Consider the following 14,996-nt stretch of genomic DNA (forward strand, 5'->3'; position numbering starts at 1 on the left):
CAGGAGCAATTTCTGAGCCTAGAGCCAGGAGTAACCCTTGAGTGCTGCCGGGTGAGACCCGAAAAACAAAAAATAAAATAAAATAAAAATCACAGTGGTATCATAATCATGATGCTGATAACAGCAATAGTTATGAATTCAGAGAATAAGATATTTAGAAAATTCTCAGATTTGTATGTAGTAATAAAAATTAAAAGGAAAAGTGGAAATTTCTAATGGGTACTATGATTTCCAGGTGCTTACACCCAAATATACTTAATGCCATTTATAGCACTAAAATTGATATGTTTATGTTCTTATCTGACTTCATAATTATGTGTGCTGGCTTTGCTCAACAAGCAGTAAAGGTTTTCATCTATAATATTCAAATTTTTCAAGAATTATGTACGTATGAATAAGTTTCTAATAAGAAAATTATAATCTCATTTTTAGGAATGACCAATTTATTACATTTTAATATAAAAGAGGACAAAGCACTGTTTTCATTTTTATGACATTAGCTTAATACACTTGAGAATTTTATTTTATTTTATTGGTTTTTGTTTTGTTTTGTTTTGGGGCCACACCCTGTGATGCTCAGGGATTACTCCTGGCTATGTGCTCAGAAATCGCTTCTGGCTTGGGGGGACCATATGGGTTACCAGGGATCGAGCGTAGGTCCATCCTGGGTCAGCCACGTGCATGACAAACACCCTGCCACTGTGCTATCACTCGGTCCTGAGAATATTAACATGATTTTTCACTACCCTGGAATGTATTTCATGATGTACTCATTATTATATTGTTTCAAAAGTATATTTTAAATAAGCAATATTTTATGTTTGAGATATATTGGTTTGTCAGGAAAAGATTATAGTTAGAAAGTATATGCCTATGAAAGAAAATGTCTAATGAATTAACATTTCCGTCATTAAGTATTTATCACAGCAGTCAAAATAATATAGAACTGTGATTAAAGCATCCCTATAATGACAGAAATCATGGGGCCCGGAGAGTTAGCACAGCGGCGTTTGCCTTGCAAGCAGCCGATTCAGGACCAAAGGTGGTTGGTTCAAATCTCGGTGTCCCATATGGTCCCCCGTGCCTGCCAGGAGCAGACAGCCAGGAGTCACCCCTGAGCACTGCCGAGTGTGGCCCCCCCCAAAAAAAAACCAAAAAAAAAAAAAAGACAGAAATCATGAAAGAATAATTTTAAGAAAAGTATTTACTCTTGGAAATATGCTATCATCAAAATTAATACAAGTAGCAATTTAGAATTATATTTGCAACATATATGAAAGATAAAAGTGATTATTCATAATTTATATTAATAATTTACTTAATACCACTTATAGCACTATTTTTTTAAATATGGAACGCTTCACAAATTTGCGTGTCATCCTTGCGTAGGGGCCATGCTAATCTTCTCTGTATCATTCCAATTTTAGTATATGTGCTGCTGAAGCGAGCACCATTTATAGCACTATTTAGAATCATATTTGCATTATATATGAATGTTATAGTGAGTATTCATAATTTATATTAATAATTCATAAATTAGAAAAATAATGACTCTGTATTTGGGCAATTAAAGTGTTAGGTAACAACCAATGGTGCTCAGGGGTTACTCCTGAGCAGGAGTCACTGTCATCAGTAGTGGAAGTAATATGTGGTGCCAGGAATGGAACCAGGGCCGACCACATGAATGGCAAACTTATAATCTCTTCAGTCCCTATTTTTTAAACTTTATTTATAAAAAGTTATATTTTTACCTAAACACTTTGCTTTACAATACTGTTAATAACACAATTTAAGGTCTAAAGAGAGCACATGCATTGCCTACTGCTGCCCCTAGTCTATCCTTGGCATTACAAGTGATTCCCTTAGCACTTCCGGGCTTCACTCCTGAACAAAGAGCCAGGAACAGCCTGAAAGTGCTGCCAGGTGTGATCCAACTGCCCCCACAACATAAATTGATAAACAAATAAAAATAAAATTGCAGGTAAACAGTGAAATATACAGTCACCACATATATTAGCATTCCTCTACCAAGGCTAGTTTACCCCCAACTCTTCAGAAATCTTGTCTTTTCATTTTAGTCAAATTATTGTAGTTTGGATTACATATTAGAATAGTATGAATAGTTAAGATTTTGATATACAGTTATCATACCTCACCCTCAAAAAACTGTCCACCAATGACATTGTTATTTCCAGTTCACATATCCTCAGGAAGATTTTTTAGAGAAGTTTTAAGTGTTAAATAAAATTGAGAGAGGTATAGAGATTTCCCATATATGCTCTTTCCCCACACCTGCCTTCTCCATTATTGGTATCACCAAAATGTTATATTTGTTATAATTAATAAGTTTAGATGAACACATCAGAAGCACTTGTAACCTATATTTTATGTTTGGTTTCGTTCTTGGTAACATATAAGATTTTTGACTTTAATACAGAATGAAATGCTGCTTCTAATATAGAAACACATACTGAAATAGTATCTTCACAGCTACAAAGCTGTGAAATTGGGGTGTTGTCACCTTCCTGGCTCATTAATGTGTCCACCGAAGTGGCTGTTCCTCAAATCTCATAGTTTTGAGATTTGGGGGGTTAGAGGAGGGAACCTCCTATACAGTATTCAGGAGATCCTGGGTACCCCCACTAGAGATTCTTGCCTACTGAGATGTATGTAGCTTCAATGCACTGATCTATTGCTCTATCAAGTAGTGCCAGGGGTACCTATCAGTTCTGGGGCCTCTAGGGCTTGAACTCAGGAGACAATGTGGTCCCAGGTATTGAAACAGTGTTGAGCATGTTCCAGGCATGCGCCCTAACTTCTATACTATCTTCTGGCTCCAGTTATGAAAATTTTATGAAGGTGTCATTATGTTAGTGTGAATTATTAATTCAATTTCTAGCCTTTCTTCTTCATTCTCTATAAGTTCTGGAGGGATACTGAAATCTCCAAGCCTCCATTCAAAATCAAGAACTAGATGGGGCCCGGAGAGATAGCACAGCGGCGTTTGCCTTGCAAGCAGCCGATCCAAGACCAAGGGTGGTTGGTTCAAATCCCAGTGTCCCATATGGTCCCCCGTGCTTGCCAGGAGCTATTTCTGAACAGACAGCCAGGAGTAACCCCTGAACAACGCCGGTGTGGCCCAAAAACAAAACAAAACAAAAAAAGAACTGGATAAGTACCATCTGGGAAGTAACCTCAGAGCAATGGCATTCTTGTCATCTAGGAAAGTCCAAAAGATATATATCTTATAGATAAGGAACCAGGGGCCAAGACTAAAGACTAGAATAAAGGGTAATCCTCATATTATTACTTCAGAAATTATAAAGGTTTTAGGAGTGCTATGCCAAGAACTGAGAACCAAAGCCTATATATATATACACACACACATATATGTATATATATATATATTATTGTTTGTTACTTTACAATCACACACTATACTTCACACTTAAAAGATATGCGTCCTGAGGTTTTACATTTAGAATTTTCTTGAAGTATGTCATATAATACAGGAGATAATACATAGGTAGCTTGATCATTTTCATGTGGCAAAAGAGCACTAAGATTTACTTTAAAAATACACTTATTTGTCTTTAAAAAATACTTAAGCCCTACAGATATAGCCAGTTCAAGAATAATGTTCTAAACTTTAAAAATATAGAGCATTAATATAGAACTAGGCAAAGAAGTGACTAGAGAGATAACAGTATAATAACATCAGAAAAGACTGAAAATCAGATATTTCTAGAAATATAAGCTAGCCATGAAATATGTTACTCTTGTCAGTCAGAATTCAGAAGATGTTCAGGGATCAGACATCATCATCACCACTATTTCCATTGTCACACTAACATGACAACCATAATAACCATGTATCATTCTCTTGGCATTAGGTGAGCATGTTTTCTACTTTATTTAATTTTTCTAGAGCTTCTGAAGCAAATATTTTTATTAAAAGGAAATTGTACAGTCCCTAATATCAGACTTACATGTCCAGGTGAAATTTGATTCTTGACTCTTCTACTATGCTGATCTTTCTTCTGTGGAATTCAAAATGCTATATCCTGGATCAGAATACTCTGGAAATATTGATGTATTTGAAGAAATTCATGGCAGAATTGTAGAAAATAGACTAGAGTGAAGCTAAACTAGATGGTGAGAAATAAGTGAAGAATTACCACTGCAATCTCAAGCGAAGATGAGGAGACTGAACTGAGAGGGTGAAAATAGAATTAGAAAATGAGTCAAGTTGAGAAGTATTTTGTCAATTAGTTAGTTCAAAGATAGATAATGATTGTTGTGACCAAGAAAACAGCATATCCTACACTAGGCAAGTTTTTATAATAAGAACACGACCTGCATAAATCATTCTGCTGGAAGCAGGTACCACGTCATCTCTCTTTCTGAAGTGTGACTCCATTATAATGTTGTTTGGAGACGTAACTGAAGCAGGAGCTTTATAAAAATTTCCCTATATTAAAATATTAATTTATTTTGCTATTGACAAATAACGATTTTTTCTTCCCAACATATAAGAATTTTAAAAACATAATAATGAGGGATTATTCAAAAAGATCAAACACATTTTCCTTTCTCATTATGGAAAGTCTTATAATTGAATTTAAGATTTGGGTAAATTATTATTCTCCTGCCTTTTCTCCCTAAAGGTGGATTAATTTTTCTCTTAGCAATATAACTTAGAGTTATTTATGGTTTGAAAAATAGTAGAATTAATTACTTCCAGAATTAGAGGCCTTCACTGTTTTTTAAGAAGTTCTTTTTATTTCTACCAAAGTCTGTAGATCACTGTTTGGAGAAGTATATTTAGAAATCTAGAAAAGGTGCGGAGAAATCTAGAAATCTAGAAAAGGTGTGGAGTGTTGTCTTGATAATCAGTGTCTTGGAGGAAAGAGGTATAACTGAAGGGGATATGCAGTAACTTGATTAAATAGAGAATTTGTGTAGTAGTTGTCAGCTGAAGAAAGTGAGGAAGGGTAGAAGCCAAGTGGGCAAAGTGCTGACTATGTAATTTTTCCCAGTATTATGGATCACAGTAGAAAATACAAGTATATATGGCACCCAAGCACATAACATTAAAGCTTTTACAATTTTTGATATAATAAATTAGAACCCCCTTCCTAAATGCCAGATAGTAATCTCAATGCTTTTTACCTAACTTATTTAATTTTAAGCTAGTTTATCCTTATTTAGAGAACAATGCTAGCTGCACATAGATATCACTAAGTACATGTAAGTAGTTTTCATGGTCATATAATACAACATCATGAATCAGTTACTTTAATCAACTTTATTTTATGGCTGAAAAAATTAAGGCCGGTGAGGTTAAATAATCTCCCTAAAGTTTCTTAATAAGCTATATATTTAATGGAGTTTAACCTCTATATCATCTAGTCTACTCTTAACCTTCTTAAAATCTATTTTATATATAAACAAATAATACCTGAAACGTGTTCACAAAATGCTTTAGGAATTATACATTTTTTTAAAAATCAGAAATTATTACAATATAGTAAGTTATAGGAGACATTATGATACTGATGTCATTATACTCAACATTATTCAAAAAATAGATATTTAGGTATCTTTGAATTTTTCTGGTATAAGGTTGATAAAAGCTTTGTTAATATACACTATATAAATTTGAGTAACACACAAAAATAATAAATAAATAAATAAATAAATAAATAAATAAATAAATAAATAAAGAGGGGGGGCCAGAGCAGTGGCACAAGCAGTAGCCTAGGACGGACTGCAATTCAATCCTCCACCATTCCATATGCAACCCCAAGCCAGGAGTGATTTCTGAGCGCATAGCCAAGAGTAACCCCTAAGCGTCACCAGCTGTGGCAAAAATTTTTTTTGAGTAACCCTTTTATACCCAAGTAATATTAGTCACTTTGAATAAAACTGTTGACGTTTTCATAGAAATGTTTCATATATACATCTGTATAGTTCTAGTCCTTTGGTAGAGAACAGTTGCTCATAATGGTGCTGATAACAGCAAGTAGAATCCTTTTTCATGCTTGGTATTTGGATGATATGTCATCTTGTTCATCGTTTTCATGCTAGGAATTAAATTATCTGACTTGTGCATCTTTTAAGCAAATGGTTGCAGCCAGAAATAGCTAGAAGAGTATCCTGATAGTTAAATGGTTGATTCCAAACAGAACCCAGCCAGATTCTAGAAAAAAGTCAGGCATTAACTGGTTTCTGATTTCTTCCCCTAGGTTATAGTTAAACTGGGAATAGATGTAATTTTTCATCTGCTGCACAAGAACATTTTTATGGGAAGTTGGGTGATTGAAATCTAAAGTTAAGCATGCCAAAAACACTAAAGTAAAGAGACTTAAACATTAAAGATGCAGGCAGTACAAGAATAACTGCTCTCTTGTGCTGGAATTCCTGGAGAGTATCATTCTACTGTGGATGGTGAATGAGAAATGAATGGCATAGGAGACAGAGGGGATTTGAGGACACCCTAACTTAGGATGGCAGAAAATTGAGCACTGTATGGGAATATAGAGACTCCAGAAAGAGCAAGTAAAAATTTCAAGACAGTTGTATTGTCTTCTGCATATGTGTGTTCTATAACTTCTTTCTGTGTCTGTATCTGTGACCTCAGAGTGTGGAGGCTAACTATATCACTGGGCAAGAGTGACAGGTCCACTACACCAAAAAGAGGACAAGGAAAACAGTACTGGGTACATCCCAGTTAGTGAAAGCCAAATGTGGGCATGGACTCTGGATCCTTTATAGCTATTGTCACCACCATCTCAGATGACTGCTTCTCTACATACTTACATCGCAATGTTTTTTTTAACTGCTGGGCAGTATATGGTTAATGTTCTTTATTCAGTGGATCACCAAAGTAAACTCTGCAACATTATGTGTCATTTATTAATTAGAGTAGTTTTTCTTAATCAAAGTAAGTTCCATAATGAGATTTACTGTTTGCATTATATTCAAATCATCTAACAATCCTGCAAGGGAAGTTACATCATTTCCTTTTCAAAGATGAAATGAGTTCTTGGGGGCCACTGAGTTAGCAATGCAAAGGAGAGTTTAACTTACTAATTTACTAAATAAGTAACTGCAATAAGTCTTACTTTCCTTTAAATTTCTCCAGGAAATATGTCTACTTTAGACAACTGTCATTCAATAAATAACTCATACTTAGTTAGATTATTCATCATAAATCCTATCCTTTTAATACTTTCAAGATAGCCTATAAACACAGTAGGGATTTAATAAGTGTTAGAGCTCCAATTATTTTCTTTTTGGTCTTTAAAAGTAATTATTCTGATTCTAACACATTGCATGAAAAATAGTTTTGGAACAGAAGAAAATAATTAGCAATTACAATTCCAGTATGACAAACCAAGGGGGAAAAGAAGGGAAGCAATTCTTTCTAATTTAAGGGAAATGAGCTTACCTCTAGAGTCTAAATGAATGAATTTAAAGTAACAGATAGCAAAAGATCTGAACATTCTTTGCCCATTTGAACCCCAACTCTTACCAAAAAAATCCACTATGAATACTGAACTACTTTCTCATGTTCATGGAACAATCAAACATGTATAATTTTTTTCTGACCAATAATCCTTCACTAGCTTTCTAGGTATACATTTTATCTTTATATAGCACACCATTCATCTTTCTAAATACCATTTATTTTCCTCATTTCCTCTCTTATTCAATATTGCCTTTGAGTTTAGCTATCTTTCTTTACTACAGGAGATATCAAAAATATTCTGTAATTAAGCTAATTTTCTGGGAGAATTAATGGTTAAATTTTTGATAGGAGAAATAAGCCAAAACAAATTATCAGCAACTTTTTCAACTTAGCTACATGGTGATTCTTTTGATTATACTTTTCCTTAATTTATTAAGAGTCAATCTGACTCACAACCTTTATTAAATACTCTTTCTGTCTGGTTTCTTCACCTCAACTTAATTATTTCCAGATTTATCTATGTTTATATATGTTTCAATGATATATTCACTTTATTGCCTTATTGTCTGTACATTTTTATTGATTTGACATTGGTAATGCTTCCAGATTTTTTACCATTAGAAATAAAGCTAATGTTCCTGTGAAATTTTTGTTTTGTTCTGTTTTGTTTTGTTTTGGAACTATACCTGGTGGTGCTCAGGGCTTACTCCTGCCTCTATATTTAGGACTCACTCCTGGCAGAGTCGAGAAAACATACAGGGTGTCAGAAGTCAAACCCAGATTAACTGCATGCATCCAGCCCTTAGCATGTGAAAAAACCATTAAACAGATACATATTTTACCTTCCTTTAAAAAATCTAGAGAGAATTGGGGGAAGGGTGTTGGGTTACACCCAGGGTTCTCAGGAGTTACTCCTGGTTCTGCACTCATGAATTACTACTGAAAGTGCTCGGGGGACCATATGTAATGCCAGTGATTAAACCCAGGTCGGCACTTGCAAGGCAAAAGCTCAAGAGCCTTGACCACTGTGCTGTCTATTACTGTGACCCCTAGAGAGAAATGTTTTTTTTAATATCTTTATTTAAGCACCATGATTACAGACATGATTGTGCTTGGGTTTCAGTCATAAAAATAACATGCCCTTCTCCAGTGCAACATTCCTACCATCAATGTCCCCCATCTCGCTCCTTCCCCACCCCTGCCTGTATTCAAAGTAGAAGGCATTCTACTTCTCTCACTCATTAACATTGTCATGATAGTCACTAGTGTAGTTATTTTTCTAACTGCACTCACCACTTTTTGTGATGAGCTTCATATCATGAGCCCCTCCTTCCAGTCCTCATCTATTGTCTCTGAGCATAATTAGTGATGTCTGTTTTTTAAAAAAAAAAACTATAGATGAGTGGGTCTATTCTGTGTCTCTTTCTCCATCTGACTTGTTTTACTCAGCATAATAGCTTCCGTGTACATCCATGTAAAGGAAAATTTTATGACTTCATCTCTCCTGATGGCTGCATGATATTCCATTGTGTATATGTACCACAGTTTCTTTAGCCATTCATCTGTTGAAGGGCATCTGGGTTGTTTCCAGATTCTGGCTTTTGTAAATAGTGCTGCAATGAATCCATATATGTAAGGAAGGCATTTTTGTTTTGTGTTTTTGTGTTCCTAGGTATATCCCTAGGAGTGGTATAGCTGGATCATTTCCAGTTTTTTGAGGAATCTCCATATTGTTTTCCACAAAGGCAGGACAAGATGACATTCCCACCAGCAGTAAATGAGTGTTCCTTTCTCTCCTCATCCCCAAAGCACTGATTGTCTTGTTCTTTGTGATCTGTGCCAGTCTCTGTGACTTGAGATGATATCTCATTGTTGTTTTGATTTACATTTCCCTGATGATTAGTGATGTGGAGCATTTTTATATGCCTTTTGGCCATTTGTATTTCTTCTTTGAGAAATTGTTCATTTCTTCTCCCCATTTTTGATGGATTAGATTTTTTTCCTTGTTAAGTTCTGTCAGTGTCATGTAAATTTTAGATATTAGTCCCTCATCTGATGGGTCTAGGGTGAATAGTTCCTAGAGAGAGATTTTTAATGATTTATTAAGAAATGAGCTAGGTAAGTATAAAAATAAAACTTCCTAATAAAAGATGATACATAATAGCATTAAAATTGTATATTACTATATGTCAAAAATGTCATTAACAATTTGCAGTTTAAATGATAGGTAAGAAAAATAAGTAGGGACTAAAATATTAAGAACTGTCATAGAAAAGGTTTGAAAAATTGAAAGCCTAATGTCTGAGTTAAGCTTTACAACAGTCCTAAAAGGTAAACACTGTTATCCTACTTTAAAATAGTTCAGAATGTGACCACTGCATTGTGCTATCTTATTATGAGAAAATGGACCATATATTATAAATATGACATATTTGTCAGAAAAGTTCAGTAACCTAACAGAAAAGTACATGTGAAACATAAAATATCCATAAAATATGTCTGTTTGCTACACTTAAGTGAGATAAGTCAGTAATCTTATTTCTTTTCTTGTCTCCCAAGAACTTGGACAAAAGATGAGAAAAAATGCTGACATAGTGGTAAAATGAAAAAGGAACATAAATAGGTAGTTCATAGCCCAAAGGAAATAAAATGTATGAAAATATAAAAACATTTTAACTTATGAAGTTAAAAATAAAATAATACTCTAATGCCTTTCAAGTAGATAATATATTTGAATATTAGTTTGGGGACTGTTTTGCTTTGTAAGTATTGGAGTACCAATATCTTACTTTCATGGTAGAAGTAAAAAAATTAGGAATTCTGATAAATAATATGACACTACAAGTATTAATTACCTTGAAAATAACTTTACTCTGGTAAAATTACAAATTGGAATAAACTAAAGAAATAATATGAAGTGGATTCTCACAAATATTAGTAAGGGGGGTTTAGTATCACTTATGGAGGTGCAACATGAAAACAATTTATATTTTATAACATAAAACAAACAGCTAATCATTAGGTAAGAAATCATACACAGCTACCAAAGGGGGTTTTACCAGGCTATCATAAACTTAGTAGGAAGTGGAAGATATTGGCACAAATTTTTTGGAGAGCAATTTAGCTGTATTTTAATTTACTTTATTTATGAGATTTGACCTACTAATATATATATAATATATTTGACCTACTAATATAAATATATCTAGAATGAAAACACCATCCCAAAGAATTTATAAACAAAAATTCATTACGTTATTAAAAATAACAGTTTAAAGTAAATAAATTCCCAACATGGAGAGTTAAAATAATTATCACACATCCATATGATGAGAGCCATTTAAGTTGTCATAATAATATTTAGATTAAGAGACAATAAAAGCAACATACTTGTAATGATAAACTGAGTAGTAGAATAATTTTTCCTTTTCTACATTCTTTGTTTCCTGTTTCCTTTATTGACTGTGTACTACTTTTGCAATGCTGTTCTGCAATATGGATTATATTATAAAAGCAAAATTTGAAACTAAATATTCAATATAAAGCCAATTATGAAAATAGCAAGATTATCAACTAAAATGTTAATAATGTGGTTCTCTATTTCTTACGTTTAATCTTTGGGATTGTTCTAAATAGTAAGAATTAGTTAGATAGGGCAACTTTGTTTTTGAGGAAAAAAGAATAAAACAGGGGCCAGAGAGCACAGCGTTCGGGCATTTGCCTAGCAAGCAGCCAACCCAGGACCAAAGGTGATTTGAATCCTGGCATCCCATATGGTTCCCTGAGCCTGCCAGGGGCGATTTCTGAGCTGAGCTCAGAGCCAGGAGTAACCCCTGAGCATCGCAGAATGTGACCCCCCCCCCCAAAAAAAAGAATGAAATATTTTTTTTACTTGTGAAAAGTAATTCGAGAAAACAGAAAGGAATTATATGCTCCTTCTTCTGATGGGAGAAATACCAGCCAGTTCAGAAGGTGAAATCACCTTATGTAAATAAAAAGTTTAAATACACTTGACTTTAGACTTAGATTTGGAGACTCAGAGGACATCCCTGAAGCTCTCTGCCTATGCTGACTGTATTTATTTAGCTTTATTTCCTTAAGTCATACTCATAGCAAATCTGTGTGTCTCACTATCTCCTGTGAAGGGCTTTTCAGTCAAATAGGGTGGCTGCCAGCAACCCCCAATTCACATACCGCCAACATCACTTTCCCAACTGAAAATTTTTCTTAGTAAGTCAAACAAAATCCCAGTTAATGTGTGGCCAAGGATAGCTTGATAAGTGCTCAGATCCCTGAACAATCAGGGGTGTATTTAGACCTACCCCCCACATCTAGCTCAGGTGCCCACTTCTATGACTGATGTCAATAAAGTTATGCCTGCGGCAATCAAAGGGAGTAGATTCAAGAAAGATCAGAGGGAAAAGGAAAAGAATGTTGGAAGGACAGTATGATAGTTACAATACCAGACATTTGCCAAAATTATTACATTCAGTCTTCAGGGAATTACATAACATATATTGGCTGTTCATTTTCAAAGAAGGAAATTGTAGATAAGAAAAATTTTAGTTGATTGCTCCAGAACATGCAGGCAGTTGTTTGCTCAAGAACATGGCAGGGAGGAGATTTGAAGTAAAGTATATCTGAGTCCTCAGCTAAACCTCTACTCCAAAATGTAGGTCTTTCTGCAGCTCCTATAGCTCCTATAGTCAATTCATCTGCAATCACATAAAACCATTTCAAATAATGAACTTCCTTGTTGGGTGTGTGAGATATGGTAATGGGGAAAACAAAATACATTCCAAATTAAACATCAAAGCATTCAAGGGTGATCCTCAGCTTCCATCTACCCCTGAAAACTGCTTTGAAATAAGATACCAAAAGGAATGTTATGTCAGAGCAAGTACCTGACGTAACTTATTGAGCATTTTTCACATTGGACAGTTCAGTAAAGTCCCATCCAATATATTAAAAGAATTTTATACTCAATTTTTAAGAACTGTTTTTGAAAATGTTTCCCATTTCATTTTGTTATTAAAAGAGTACTTTCAACAGCAGACAGGGTATTCTCAAAGATATAAAAGCAAACATAATCTAAATTAGGACTCAAAGAAAAGACAGGAGAGAGGACATTCAAGGTGGAGGGACAGAAATGGCAATGAGGAATAATGGTCTTTGTAAGTCTGGCAGTTCCCCAATCAAAACAGACAATCTAAAAGGAACCTAAGTTTATTTATACCTGCTGAGAACTTACTCTACCTAGTGATTAAGCCTCCAGGCCACACTAGATAAATTTTGTAGAGCTTTAAAACTGCAAAGGTTGTGTTTCCTTATCCTTCTTGTTTCCTGTCTTTGATTCTACCTTATTAAAAACACACAAACACTTATCTCTCCACAGTTCCAATAAGTTCTAAAAATAAATGTAGGGTTTTGCTTGAACCAGGACATTATGTCCTTCAGTCTTCTTTCCAAAATCTACAGGGTGTCCAAGTTGCTCTTGAAGTCTGTCCACAAGCGTAGCAAATTCATTTGTTCCCAGTTGAATGTCTTTTCTTGGCAAAGCTGCACATTATAGATAATACCCATGATGTAACTTCTGGGTAAATAATTTGTAGTTAAAAAAACACTAACAGGGGCCAGTGAGGTGGTGCTAGAGGTAAGGTGTCTGCCTTGCAAGCGCTAGCCAAGGAAGGACCACAACCGCGATTCGATCCCCCGGCGTCCCATATGGTCCCCCCAAGCCAGGGGCAATTTCTGAGCGCTTAGCCGGGAGTAACCCCTGAGCATCAAAAGGATGTGGCCCGAAAAAAAAAACAAAACAACAACAACAACAAAAAAAAACCACTAACCTTGAGATTCCCTTGAGATTCACTTAGCACAATTTATTTAGCTCTTCACTCAGATGAGTTAAAATTTCATATGTTAAGTAGTGTATGTAAAAGTGTTTTGAACTTTAAGTATTAAAGCAGAGGGCATCATTGAAGGAGATTCTGGCATTAGGATGGCCAGCCTGCACACATCCGTCTGAAACTAATTCTTTTCTTTTCCTTTATGTGCTATAACATATTTTTCATCTCAAGACCATGGCTTTTATGTGGTGTTTATCTTTATTGTTGGAGTGCTCACTGGATATTTTATTTGACACTTCTTTTTCGTACTGTTGTGGTGTTTCACCTTTTTCCCCTTTGCCTCTCAAACCGAGGATGAGAGCCTCTAGGACTCCGCCCATTTTCGGCGTATTTGATTTTTACCCCAGTTTATTACTTTTCTCTTCTTCAAACAAAAACAAATAACTTAAACTATCTAGTCCCGCCTCCCAATTAGAGGGGGAAATAAGGGAGGTACCAAGACCAAAGAGATGTAAGATCACTAAGTAGTAAGCTAGGCACAGAGGAACCACTCATTCTAGCTGCCCTGGGGATAAGGGGGGAGGATATGGAAGGAGGACAATTCAGAGATGGGAATTCCCCTGATTTTATATTAATATATACCTAAAATATTATTGTCAATGACATGTAAGCTACAATGATTAGAATTAAAATTATATTAAAAAACTATAAAGAAGTAGATTTCATTAACCCTTTTGCTCTGCTTTACAAAATTAAAAAATTTAAATATTTACAAAATTTAAAAGAGTGTAGATAAGTAGGAAGAATAAAGATCTTCAAGTCAGATTTAGGTTTCAAAACAATTTCCATCCAATAACTAACAGAACTTTCTGAGTCTACAAGTCTTTGAGTAATCCACTTGTCAGCTGGGACTCATTGAGAAATCAGATAAAGTTGGTGTGAACCAACGAGAAAGCTCAGTGCTCCCTAAAACCCTTGGGATTTCTTTGGGGATTCCTGTCCCTTAACCTATTATTCCCCTGGTTCCTATATGATGCAACCTGTATCTCATTATGCCTTGGTTGCATTGGGGGTGAAACTGATAGCTATCATTATCCACCAAATTCACTATGCACCTTCACATGTCTAGTAAACTCACTATTAAGAGTGGAGGTTGCCGGAACAATTGAACTAGGCTTGAAGCATATAGCCTTTGTCCTTTTTCAGCAGCCTCTATATTCTCCCATTTTTTCAATCTTATTTCATGCCCATAGATTGCTTTTTTAGCAATTGTAAACAATGACCCTCTTACTACTCAGAGAAATTTAACTCCCTTCTGTTCTTGTTTCCACTTTAATATTAAAATACATCTATGTGCTAGCAGAGCAAAGGGTCTCCAAGTGGCCTTCTTAAAAGACAAACATAATGTTGGGGCCGGAGAGATAGCATGGAGGTAAGGCGTTTGCCTCTCATGCAGGAGGTCATCGGTTCGAATCCCGGCGTCCCATATATGGTCCTCCCGTGCCTGCCAGGAGCAATTTCTGAGCCTGGAGCCAGGAATAACCCCTGAGCACTGCCGGGTGTGAACCAAAAACCACAAAAAAAAAAAAAAAAAAAAAGACAAACATAATGTTTAAAAGAAATTTTTTCATTAATTAAAAATACATTAATTATACCTGCCTTTGTTCTTTTCTAAG

General features: G+C 35.0%; 1 protein-coding gene and 1 non-coding gene across 7 annotated transcripts in view; one reads left to right on the plus strand and one right to left on the minus strand.

Moving 5' to 3' along the window:
* DTNA (dystrobrevin alpha) overlaps positions 1–14,996 on the plus strand; it is a 376,270-nt gene that overhangs the window by 211,834 nt on the left and 149,440 nt on the right. The window lies entirely within an intron of this gene.
* LOC126005693 (U6 spliceosomal RNA) lies at positions 1,345–1,451 on the minus strand. The gene has a single exon (XR_007494733.1). It is a non-coding gene; the product is annotated as a U6 spliceosomal RNA (small nuclear RNA).

The sequence above is a fragment of the Suncus etruscus genome, chromosome 3, assembly GCF_024139225.1.
Source record: "Suncus etruscus isolate mSunEtr1 chromosome 3, mSunEtr1.pri.cur, whole genome shotgun sequence".
NCBI lineage: Eukaryota > Metazoa > Chordata > Mammalia > Eulipotyphla > Soricidae > Suncus > Suncus etruscus.